The sequence below is a fragment of the Anguilla rostrata genome, chromosome 18, assembly GCF_018555375.3.
Source record: "Anguilla rostrata isolate EN2019 chromosome 18, ASM1855537v3, whole genome shotgun sequence".
Taxonomy (NCBI): Eukaryota; Metazoa; Chordata; class Actinopteri; order Anguilliformes; family Anguillidae; genus Anguilla; species Anguilla rostrata.
This window is the reverse complement of record NC_057950.1, coordinates 27,808,586-27,818,843: the sequence shown is the minus strand read 5'-3', so window position 1 is coordinate 27,818,843 and position 10,258 is coordinate 27,808,586. Positions and strand designations below refer to the sequence as shown.

The 10,258-nt window shown below is 54.7% G+C and overlaps 1 pseudogene; it reads right to left on the bottom strand.

Moving 5' to 3' along the window:
* Positions 1 to 3,128: 3,128 nt before the first annotated feature.
* On the bottom strand, positions 3,129 to 3,333 carry LOC135245402 (U2 spliceosomal RNA; annotated as a pseudogene).
* Positions 3,334 to 10,258: the final 6,925 nt, after the last annotated feature.

Genomic DNA, 10,258 nt, shown 5'->3' with positions numbered 1-10,258 from the left:
CACGCGTCATGTTATTTTCATGTAACTAGGTTCATCTACAACTAGGTGGGTAGGGGGTGGGAATTTATATATATTTAAAAAAATAAAAATAAAAAAAAAAGGGGTACAATTCACACTTTTTGCAAAGTTATACCTATTGTAGCTCTCTTGCAGGAATGTTGTAAAGCGCTTGTCTCTGAGTTTTGTAATGCACTTGTTGTAAGTCGCTCTGGATAAGAGCGTCTGCTAAGAATCTATAATGTAATGTAATATGTAATGAAGCTCTTCTTTTCTACAGTTGTAGAGTGGTGGGAGGGGTTCAAGGTAAGGGTGAAGGATTTGGCAAGGGAATATTGCAGGGGGAAGAGGAGGAGGGAGGTGAGGAGATATAGGCAGCTACAGGGGCAGTTGGAAGCGGTCTATGTACATTGGAACTAGGGGGGGTTTTTGATGAACAGCGGTGGGCGTACCTGAAGGGGTGGTTTGAGGAGCGGACACGGGTGTTGAAGTGTAGGGCACAAAAGCATGAGGTGGATGAGAAATGTTCATCATATTTCTTTCAGATGGTGAGGGTGGCACAGGTGAAAAAGTTGGTGAGCGGGGTGAGGGGAAGGGACGGGAGGGTACGGACGAAGGCAGAGGAGATGGTGGCCGTAGCTTCTGACTTTTATGCAGAACTCTTTAAAGAATGGCCTGTGGATGGTGAGGCGAGCGCGCGTTTCCTAGGTATGGTGGCAGAGGGGGTGCCGGAGGGGGTGCAGACAGCCCTGGAACTCCCCATTAGTAAGGAGGAGCTCCGAGGTGCGCTTGGGGGCATGAAGGAAGGCAAGGTGCCAGGGTTGGATGGTCTCCCTAAGGAGTTCTATTCTGAGATCTGGGACGTGCTGGAGGATGACCTTCTAGAGGTTGTGCAGGAGGTGTTTTGGCAGGGGGAGCTAGCGCCGTCAATGAAGGAGGGGGTGGTGACCCGGTTGCATAAAAAGGGAGATCCGGGGGATCTCCGCAACTGGCGTCCCATCACCCTCCTGTGTGTTGATTATAAGCTGCTGGCAAGAGCTTTGGCAGCACGGCTGGGTCTGGCCATGCCTCACCTAGTGAGGGAGGACCAGATGTGCGGAGTGGAGGGGAGGTCAACGATTTTTAATTTACAGCTGGTACGGGATGTTTTGTTTTGGGTGGGGGATCGGAGCTTGTCTCTGGTGGTGGCTAGCCTGGATATGGAGAAAGCTTTTGATAGGGTGAATCACGGGTTCTTGTTTAGTGTTTTGGCTCGGTGCGGGTTTGGTGGGGGTTTTTTAAAGTGGTTAGGGTTAATGTACAGCGGTGTGGGAAGCAGGGTGATTATAAACGAGTACTTGGGGGGTTTTTTGAGGCAGGAGGGGGGGGTCAGGCAGGGGTGCCCACTGTCACCCCTCCTGTACGCGCTATAAGTGGAGCCTCTGGGGGGAGGTCCTAAAACTTCTCAAAAATGCATTACCAGGCAGTTCAGGTCGCCAGGCACAAAGCCCATGGCTCGCTGGAGCACTGCCCGGCTAAATTCTAGGCGGGTCAAACCTGTCACTCTCCTGTTGATGTTTGGGTCAGCGGCCTTGCTTGCCCCCCCAGTAGCTGCTGGCTCAGCGGCGCCCCCTACGGCTGCGCCCTTCGCCCCTTGTGCCACCTGGGGGGGCCACTAGCACCGCTGCCCCCTTCTCCGCTGTTCTGGAAGATCATCCGGACGGCGTTGTGGCGTCGGACTCCCGTAGCCATCCTCCCTCTCTCTCAGGCCGGACCTAAGTAGGTGGAAGGAAAGAAGCACAGGTACAGCGCTAAGCGGTTGCTGGTCCGTCCCAGGGGGACCAAGACTTGCAGCAATGGTAAATGGTAAATGGACTGCATTTATATAGCGCTTTTATCCAAAGTGCTTTACAATTGATGCCTCTCATTCGCCAGAGCAGTTAGGGGTTAGGTGTCTTGCTCAAGGACACTTCGACATGCCCAGGGCGGGGTTTGAACCGGCAACCCTCCGACTGCCAGACAATCGGTCTTACCTCCTGAGCTATGTCGCCAGCAATGAGGGAGCTGATCGAAAGTCAGCTCCTCAAAGTGCAGTGGGACCTCCCTTCCGGCAGTTGGCGCCAAGCTTGGATCCTGGTGGATGGTCTGGCTGGATCCGGGCGCCGCCGCTGTCGTTGGGGGGAGGTCTTCTGGTCCCCCTATCTGCCTGCTCCTCGGCCTCGTCCTCCGGGTCCACCTGGTTGTCCTGCTGCGGCCTGGAGAGCAAGAGAGGGTAGCCAAGAAGCAAGAGCGAAGACTCGGCCAAGCTGGAATGGCCCGGAGAGCGAGCCGCTACGGGCCTTCTCTCCGGGCAGCGCTGCACTCCCCTCTGGTCTCCGGCGATGAGTGTTCTGCAGCAGTGGTGTGGTCCCCGGATGGCGGGAGTCTTCTGGCAGGGGGGCCTCCTGGCGCTGTCCTGGCTTCGGCGTTGGGGATTCAGCAGGCCGCGGTCAAGCCACTGGTACCTGCCTAGCCCCAACGCTGTAAGGTCCGGCCTGGTCCACTGGTCTGATGCAATGGACACAGCCGTGGTAAAAGCCACTGGTACTGCGCCACTACACCAGACGTTCCGAGAGAGAAGAAGGTGGAAGGAGAGAGAGAGAGAGAGAGAAAGAGAGAGGCACGTCCGCACAAATTACACCCAAAATCCACGAGCCCACTGTCCTCAACTAGATAGCCAGTAGAGGGCAGTAGACTCGTGAACAATGAAGAGAAACCCGAGCACACGTGGCCTCTCGCCGTCACCAGCCGCCGTAGGCCCTCCCGGCCCGGAGCCGCAGGCCCGGAGCTGTCCGCCGGCCGGCGCCACCGCGCGTTATCCGCGGAAGAGGGAGAGGAGACGCAATAACCGCCCGACTGGCAGAGTGCAAGCGAGCCACGGACCGCTGCAAACCGGCTTGCTAGCTGACTTACTTAACCAACTTCACTCACCCAGCTAGCTGACAAAGAATGATAGAAAGAAAGATAGAAAGAAAGACACACGATAAAACTATTTCTTTTATTTAAAAAAAAAAAAAAACCCACAAGGACTCAGTTGCTTGTCTACTCCATGAAAAAGAAGAAGAAAAAAGCAGCAGCAACAGCAGCATTCGCCCTTCCTTTGCACCCAAAAATAGAGGCGCACCGTTCCCGGACGTACTGCAATACCGGGTCGATGCGTGGAGCGGACGGAGCAAGCTCCTTCTCTGACTCCCAGTCTCAAAAATCCGTTTAATAGGTAGTCCCCATTTAGGGGACGTATCAGATATTAAACTGCTAAGAACAGATTTTTTTTTTTTGATTTTTAGACGTTTTTATTTACATGCTTACACAAGACATATCTCCACATCACAAACACCCGGGGCATACATGCCTTTTATTTTGCGGCACTAACAGCCAAAACAAACCAAAAACCAAACGAAAACTGGCCTTCACCATACAATTCTAACTTTACTAATTCCTTACCGTTGATCAGAGCAGGCCTATACCCCCCTTCCACCGCTCTCTAGCAGCATGCTGTCCCCATTTCTTTGCATCCCACCTGATTCTTTCCCTCAAGTCTCCCTCCACCCTTCTTACCACCCCTTCCACTCCCCAGTCTTTCCCGGGCCTTCACCAGCCCCTGCCTAGCCTCCCACAACCCTCTTTTAAATAAACTGACTACCAGCCAAATCAGGTTTCTGGTCCTCCTGTCTCCCACCACCCTCCCGATACCTCTCTCTATTCTGGCCCATGTGAGGTTAAAACCTCGCTCCACCTTGCCTATTGTGCCCGCCGCTCTTGCCCACACTACCCCAGCAAACGGGCACCCCCAAAAAACGTGCCTGATTGTTTCCTCTTCCGTGCACGAAGCTCTCGGGCATGCCGGGGACCTGGTCAGCCCATGCCGGTACAGTACCTCCCGTACCGGTAGCCTTTTGTGAAGGCACAACCAATTAAGGTCCCTCAGACCGTTGTCGAGGCCCTTTGCCTGTATCTCGACCCACACATTTGGGGCATCCCCTGGCACCGCACCCCCTATCACTCTCTTCCTGGTCTCCTCGTAGGGCGCTTTCACCCCCTGCTCTGCCCTCCATGACAATGCCTCAGGGTGGGCTCTCAGCCATGTCTTTGCATGTTTGCAGTGCCACGGCTGCTGCTCCACCCTGGGCCCTACATTAGACCATGCCATTAAATGTCTTGCCTGGTAGGAAAAGAACAGCTTCAAGAAGTGCCATGACACGTGTGCTACTGGCCCTGCCAGCTGACTCAGTATGTGCGATGTGAAAATGCAGTCTAGCTTTAATGGCACGTGTGGCACATCCCTTCCCCCTTCTCCAATGCCAGCTACCATGCGCGTTCTAGCGACGTACTCGTATATACCGCCCCATACAAAATTGAACACCATCCGCGTGAGGGGCCTTCTCATCACAGCTGGCAGCGGGTATATGTATGCCAGGTAGTTGAGGGCTGGCATCAGGTCTACCTTCACCACCAGGACCTTACCAGTGCAGGTGAGCGTCCTGCCCTTCCACAGTGTGAGCTTCTGCTTTACTTTTTTAACGCGCTCAGCCCAATTGACAGTGGCGCTGCCCACTTCCTGAAACTTTACTCCCAGGATTTTCAGGGGCCATTCACATAAGGCTAGCCCCCCCGGTACGTCTCTCCTCTCCCTCCATCTACCAAAGTATTTAACTGCCGATTTCCTTACGTTAATCTCTGCCCCTGATCCTTCACCAAAATGCCTAAACACCTCCAGTGCTCTCACTAAACATTCATCTCTTTCTAGCAAAAGTGTCGTGTCATCTGCGTATTGCGATAATTTCACCCGTGCACCCCGCTGCCCGGAACCAAAAAACCCCTCACCCCTACGTCCACCCTAATGGCCGCTGCCAGTGGCTCTATATACAACAAAGGTGAAAGTGGACACCCCTGTCTCACCCCCGAACTTAATTTAAACAAATCACCCAGATTCCCATTCACCGCCACCACACTCCCTACTCCCCTATTCAGCGTGCGCAGCCACCCTATAAATACTTCCCCGAACCCCAGCCTCTCTAGCACTTTGAACAAAAACCCCCAGCTTACTCTATCAAAGGCCTTGGCCTGATCCAGTGCCACCACCATCAGGGGCAAGTCCCTCTCTGTTGCCCAGGCTATGGCGTCCCTGACAACCTAGTAGACCTCCCTGCCACGCCACACGTTTGGTCGGCGTTGACCACATGCGGGAGTACCACCCGCATGCGGTCCGCTAACACCTTCGCCAGCAGCTTGTACTCAACAGTGAGCATTGTGAGCGGGCGCCAGTTGGCCAGCTCACTTTGCTCACCCTTTTTATGTATTAGGGAGATGACCCCTTTGGCCATTGTCTCCCCCAATCTACCAGTGACCAGCACATCTTGTAACACTCCCAGGACAACTGGTCCTAGTATGTGCCAAAAGGTGCAGTAAAATTCTGCTGGCAACCCATCTATTCCTGGGGCCTTTCTCTTTCCCATCCTCCTAAGTGCCCCCCTCTAGCTCACCAAAAGTGAGTGGGGCCTCCAGGCCCTCCACCAACTCTGTTTTAACATTTCTACAAACTTCCTTCCTTTCTCCTCACTTACCTGTCTTTCCTTAAACACGTCCTTAAAAAATTCAGTTGCCACCCTGGTCATCTCCCCTGGTTCCGTTGCTATTTTCCCAGCCCTGTCCCTAATTCCCGTAAAAACTTGTCTTGCCTTTCTGGCTCTTGCAGAGCTAAAAAAGCTTGCAGAGTACTTTTCGTTTTCCTCTACAAACTCATGCCTTGAACGCCTGATGTAAGCGCGCGCCCTACCTTCATAAATCTCCCTGAGCTTGCCCTTGAGCGTGTCGCAGCCCACCTGGTCTATGGCACCCCCCTGGTTGCCCACTCCATGTTCCCGCTCTAGCTGGCGCTGCAGGTCCTTCACGCCTTTCTCCGCCTCCCTCGCCCTCCTCCTGCAGTACCGCACACTGAACACACGTATTCTCACCTTTGCTGCCTCCCACCACTCCGTCAGCCCTCCATACAGCAGTTTCAGGCTTACCAGCCCCCTGAAGAATGTGTCGAAGCTGCCCCTATACTCCTCCTCCTGCAGCACGCTCACATTCAACCTCCAGTAGCCTGGTCCAAAGACGGGCGCGTTGGATTTCACCCGGAAGAGCAGCCCGTCATGGTCGGAGAAAAATGCGGGGATGACCCTCCCTGCCAGCACACACAGGGGCCTGGAAAAGAACACATAGTCCAGCCACGTGGGTCCTTCTAGACGGGGTGACACAACCTTCCCCCCGTCCACCAGGTCCAGTTTAGCCAGGAGACTTCTGAGGCTCTTGGCACTAGCATCTCCCGCTCTGCCCAATTCAACGTTAAAATCCCCCCCCACAATTAGTTGCCTGTTAGTGGCTAGATGAGGCACCATTCTCTCCACTGTGTCCTTTCTCTCTGCTGAGGTTTGTGGCCCATACACTCCCACCACCCTCAACTTCGTATTCCCCGCTGTGGCATCAACCCCCATTACCCTCCCCTGCACTACAGTAAATACCCTCTCTACCCTTACCTGCCTGTCCCCAAATAATATTCCCACCCCGTGGAGTGAACACCCCCCACACTCCACACCGCGCCCCCCCTCCCCCACTCCCTCGTGAACACTCTTATATCCCCCTCGTCCCTCATATGTGCCTCCTGTATAATACATATATCACATCTGACTGGGGCTATAAAGTCATATACAGTCCTTCGCTTTACAGGGCCTCTCAGTCCTCGCACATTCAAAGTCATGACGGAGATCTCCATCAGTAATGGTGGGTCACTAGCGAGCAGAGTTCTTCTCTTCCCCCTCCTCCACGCCCATTTTTTGTTCTGGGGACTTCCCCATAGCCTTCTTTAGCCCCTCTACATCCCACCCCTCTATGAGTCCCGACGCCGAGCCCACCTCCATATCGAGGTCTGAGCCTGACTGCTCGCCCTCCCCCCCCAGCATTGCATACCTGTTTGCCAACGCCAGTTGGCACGCTGCCTTTTGGACCTGCGAACCTTCCTTTGCCCCTGACCTGTTCCTCTTCCTCCCAGCTGGTCGGACCCACTCCATCTCCTCTTCATCTGTGAAGGGGCTGTCGCCCCACAGTGCAGGTGTTTCCAGGTCCACGGTCGTAAGCAGCCCGACCTCCTCTGCCATAGGAGACAGGCCCACCTCCTTACCCCCTGCTGCCTCCCGGGCAAAAAGGTCGAAAGATCCTCCCTGCATCGCCCCCGCCTCTCCACCTGCGGTCGCCCCGTCATCTCCTTCCATCACCTTCCCCGCCTCCATGTCTCCTGGCTCGGTGGAATCTGTCACCTGGGGTGGCGTGGTCACCGGCCCGAACACCTGGAAAAACCCTGCCCTAGCCACCCTCCCTGGACTCTCAACAGTGGCCTCTGCTCCTCCCTCCCGCACCGTGTCCTCAGCCCCGACAGGGTCCGACTTCATGCCGTCGCCCGGGACTGCACCTGGTCTCCCTGCAGGGGCCTCCGCTGGGCACTCTTCCAACCCAGGGTACAGGGCCAGAACAGGAACCGCCTCAGGGCCACCCTCCAGCGCTGTGTCCCGCATCTCCGTCCCTCCAGACGCCTGACCTGTCGCCCCTGCCTCCACTCCATCGGCCTGGTTGTCAGGACTCCCCGCCCGCTCAGCCGCCCGCTCAGCCGCCCGCTCTGCCGCATCCACCGTGCCCTGCTGTAGGTCCTCAGCTGGAGCTACATCCCGCACAGGTTCCTCCTCCCTCCTCTGGGCTGGGGCATCTGTGGCAGCTGCTGCCCCGGTCGATGCCTCCTCCGCCGCACTAGGGGCCGCTGCTGGCTTAGTCGGTCTTCCTGCTCTGCCCAATCCTGCAGGCCCTGCCTTCAACATCTCGGCGTATGACGTCTTCCTCTCCGGGCAGTTTCTAAAAAGGTGCTCCCCACTTCCACAAAGATTGCATGACTTTGGCGCCACGCAGTCCTTTGTCTCGTGCTCCGGAGACAAACAGTGCCTACACCTGTTTGTTGAACACACCTCCTTAATGTGTCCAAATGAGCCGCACCTGCGGCAGTACAGGGGCTGTCCCGGGTAAACGAGATATCCCGTTGGGGCCAATAGAGAAGGAACCAGGAGGGTGAGAGAAACCTCCCACGCTCTGGGAATCCTGCTTGAACCGCACCATAAAGCGGCGTTTGCCATTCCAAAAACCAAACTTTTATTTTCGTCCCATCCCGCACCTCAGAGCAGTATTTCCTCAAAAAACAAACCACATCTTCTTCAGGAACAAAAGGGTTATACATGTGCACGGTTACCGGTCTTAATGCCTTAGCAAAAAGCAACTCCACCCTTATCCCTTCCATCTCAGGTGCACTTTTAATTGCCATGTAATTGGCATGTAAATTGTAACAGGCAGCCTCCGAATACATTACATTACATTACAGGCATTTGGCAGACGCTCTTATCCAGAGCAACGTACAACAAAGTGTATAACCATAACCAGGAACAAGTATGACGAAACCCCTAGAGAGAAGTACCGGTCCAAGTGCAGGGAACAACCGCATAGTTCAACTTGGACCCTGAAGGTTAAACTGATTAACACTAAACAACGAGAACGGCAACAACGCAGTCTATGGAAAAAATACAAGCAGTAGTTAAGACAGTTAATGCACCTAAGTCACCTACGAAACAGCTGCCTAGTTACAACCCTAAGCTTACAGTCATTTACAGGGAGGTAGGGAGGGATGGGGAGAGGTGCAGCCTGAAGAGGTGAGTCTTCAGTCGTCGTTTGAAATGGGTCAGTGTCTCAGCTGTTCTGACCTCCACAGGGAGGTCATTCCACCATCGTGGGGCCAGAACAGACAGGAGACGTGTTCTGGAAGTGCAGGTGCGAAGAGGGGGAGGTGCTAGGCGTCCTGAGGTAGCAGAACGGAGGGATCTGGCTGGCATGTAGGGTTTGAATATCTTGTGGAGGTATGCTGGGGCTGATCCCTTGACTGCCTGGTATGCTAGGACCAATGTTTTAAATTTGATGCGAGCTATAACAGGCAGCCAGTGGAGGGTAGTGAGCAGGGGAGTTACGTGGGAGTGTCTGGGGAGGTTGAAGACCAGACGAGCCGCAGCATTCTGAATGAGTTGCAGGGGTCTGGTGGCAGATGTCGGTAGTCCAGCCAGAAGAGAGTTGCAGTAATCCAGGCGGGATAGAACCATTGCTTGGACCAGGAGCTGGGTTGAGTAGGTGGTGAGAAAGGGGCGGATTCTGCGGATGTTGTACAGGAAAAATCTGCATGCCCGGCTTACTGCTGAATACAAGGTCACATCATAGAATCCCCTATTCCCAAAGTTTTGTAAACAAAAAACAGTGCCTGGGTCTACGTGCAACAAATCTTTCAAAACAATCGTAACAAAAAATTGCAAATGAATGCACTTACGTCTTTCTGATCCTTCCTCTGCTTCAAACCGTATTGTAATCCTCAGCCGCACCCGATAGGCCGGCAATCCACCCTCCTGCGTCGTCATCGCCTTCTCCAAACTTGATCTTAGCCGAAAGGCCGAGAAGCAATGGCCTGAAAATTGGCCACAGCTGGCCGCCGCCACCCAGGGGGCCGGGAATCCGATCGCGGGGTCCGGCCGGACCCAGTCCCCGCTCGCCATTGGTCCGGGGCCCCCTCAACGCTTCCCCCGGGACCTCTGGCCGTCACCTCAGCTCCACTCACAAAGCCCCACGTCCCCTGCCACGGTAGCTACCTACATGCTAAAGGCTCTTATCGCTGTTTAATTGCACGAGCACTCGCAGAACAGCTATGTAATTGCCTAGCTAAGCAAGCAAGGAGACAGTCCATACTCTATAACACATGTACCTGACAAGTCACAAACCAGGGACACGTGGCAACAAGTCATCAACAAGCTCTCTTGAGAATAGAAAAGTCCCTCTCGGGGACCGTAGAGGACGCTCTCAGCCATCAGGGAGGACCTCGCCAGCAACCTGTCAGGTACATGTATTATAGAGTATGGACTGTCTCCTTGCTTGCTTAGCTAGGCAATTACATAGCTGTTCTGCGAGTGCTCGTGCAATTAAACAGCGATAAGAGCCTTTAGCATGTAGGTAGCTACCGTGGCAGGGGACGTGGGGCTTTGTGGGTGGAGCTGAGGTGACGGCCAGAGGTCCCGGGGGAAGCGTTGAGGGGGCCCCGGACCAATGGCGAGCGGGGACTGGGTCCGGCCGGACCCCGCGATCGGATTCCCAGCCCCCTAGGCGGCGGCGGCCAGCTGTGGCCAATTTTCAGGCT